This window comes from Pelophylax lessonae (assembly GCF_965119305.1).
Source record: "Pelophylax lessonae genome assembly, chromosome: 6".
Taxonomy (NCBI): Eukaryota; Metazoa; Chordata; class Amphibia; order Anura; family Ranidae; genus Pelophylax; species Pelophylax lessonae.
The window spans coordinates 323,491,587-323,493,832 of record NC_138773.1 but is presented as its reverse complement, the minus strand read 5'-3'; the positions used below and the strand labels follow the sequence as shown (position 1 = coordinate 323,493,832).

At 41.6% G+C, this 2,246-nt stretch overlaps 1 long non-coding RNA gene across 1 annotated transcript; it reads left to right on the top strand.

The window, feature by feature from the left end:
- Positions 1 to 738: 738 nt before the first annotated feature.
- On the top strand, positions 739 to 1,467 carry LOC309559140. Its single transcript, XR_014225448.1, has 3 exons — positions 739 to 791; positions 1,118 to 1,315; positions 1,352 to 1,467. It is a non-coding gene; the product is annotated as an uncharacterized lncRNA (long non-coding RNA).
- Positions 1,468 to 2,246: the final 779 nt, after the last annotated feature.

Sequence of the window (2,246 nt, the reverse complement as noted above, 5' to 3'; positions counted from 1 at the left end):
TCCAGACCGCGGTGCAGTGGATGACTGATGCTGGTGCGGGCCTCCGTTGTTGTCCTGTGCTTCAAGAACTGCCACTAGAGGTCCGTCAGCGGTTCGCAGGTGTTGGTCTCCACCACCATTTTGGAGGAGATCATCTCCAGCGGCTGGAAAGAATTGGGTCATTTTTTATACAGTCCCCAGCTCCAGACGGCGTCTTCTCATCCTCCGGGTGTGGAGCTGATGATCAGCTGCTGCAGGAGATGTGCGGTGGGTCGGTATGTTGCCTATAAGGCTGTGTGGATGTGAGAGAGCCTGGACACAGGCAGGAGCTCCGAAGCTATGCGGTCATCATGCTTGGCGGTTGCCACGCCCCCTTCCGACTCCCTTTCATTATCAAACTGATGTCATTGCTCTGTACAGCCATCCAGTATGGAGCTATTATCTAGGATCCTCTGCATGCTTCATTAACCTAGCTTTTTGCTCCTTTTATTTGGTACTGCTAAATATTGTATGTACAGTGGGGATCAAAAGTTTGGGCACCCCAGGTAAAAATTTGTATTTGCATAAAGAAGCCAAGGAAAGATGGAAAAATCTCCAAAAGGCATCAAATTACAGATTCGACATTCTTATACTGTCAACAAAAGTTAGATTTTATTTCCATCATTGACACTTTCAAAATTACAGAAAACAAAAAAATAGAGTCTGCAAAAGTTTGGGCACCCTGCAGAATTTATAGCATGCACTGCCCACTTTGCAAGGCTGAGACCTGCCAGTGTCATGGATTGTTCTCAATCATCGTCTGGGAAGACCAGGTGATGTCAATCTCAAAGGTTTTAAATGCCCAGACTCATCTGACCTTGCCCCAACAATCAGCACCATGGGATCTTCTAAGCAGTTGTCTAGAAAACTGAAACTGAAAATAGTTGACGCTCACAAAGCTGGAGAAGGCTATAAGGAGATAGCAAAGCGTTTTCAGATGTCAATATCCTCTGTTCGGAATGTAATTAAGAAATGACAGTCATCAGAAACAGTGGAAGTTAAAGCAAGATCTGGAAGACCAAGAAAAATAGACAGAACAGCTCGCAGGATTGTGAGAAAAACAATTCAAAACCCACGATTAACTGGACGATCCCTCCAGAAAGATCTGGCAGACACTGGAGTTGTGGTACACTATTCCACTATAAAGAGATACTTGTACAAATATGGTCTTCATGGAAGAGTCATCAGAAGAAAACCTCTTCTACATCCTCACCACAAAAATCAGCGTTTGAGCTTTGCAAATGAACATATAGACAAGCCTGATGCATTTTGGAAACAAGTTCTGTGGACCGATGGGGTTAAAATTTAACTTTTTTGGCCGGAATGAGCAAAGGTACGTTTGGAGAAGAAGGCACAGAATTTAATGAAAAGAACCTCTGTCCAACTGTTAAGCATGGGGGTGGATCAATCATGCTTTGGGGTTGTATTGCAGCCAGTGGCACAGGGAACATCTCACGAGTAGAAGGAAAAATGGATTCAATAAAATTTCAGCAAATTTTGGATGGTAAATTGATGCCATCTGTGAAAAAGCTGAAATTAAAGAGAGGATGGCTTCTATAAATGGATAATGATCCTAAACACACCTCGAAATCCACGGGGGATTACATCAAGAGGCGTAAACTGAAGGTTTTGCCATGGCCTTCACAATCTCCTGACCTCAACATATTTGAAAATCTATGGATAGACCTTAAAAGAGCAGTGCGTGACAGACAGCCCAGAAATCTCAAAGAACTGGAAGACTTTTGTAAGGAAGAATGGGCAAAGATACCTCAAACAAGAATTGAAAGACTCTTGGCTGGCTACAAAAAGCGTTTACAAGCTGTGATACTTGCCAAAGGGGGCAGTACAAGATATTAACTCTGCAGGGTGCCCAAACTTTTGCAGACACCATTTTTTTGTTTTCTGTTATTTTGAAAGTGTAAATGATGGAAATAAAATCTAACTTTTGTTGAAATATTATAAGAATGTCTAATCTGTAATTTGATGCCTTTTAGAGATTTTTCCATCTTTCCTTGGCTTCTTTATGCAAATTAATAAAAAATTTTACCTTTGGTGCCCAAACTTTTGATCCCCACTGTATTTATGTATATATTTGATTTTCATTGTATTTTTGTTAATTTATTAGTAAAATTCTTCACGCGTTTTCCTGAAGAAGCCGAGATGGCGAAACTGGTTGGAAAAGAGGTCAAAGAGAAGTTTGTAAAACCCTGCCCTGTTCACCTCGGTTT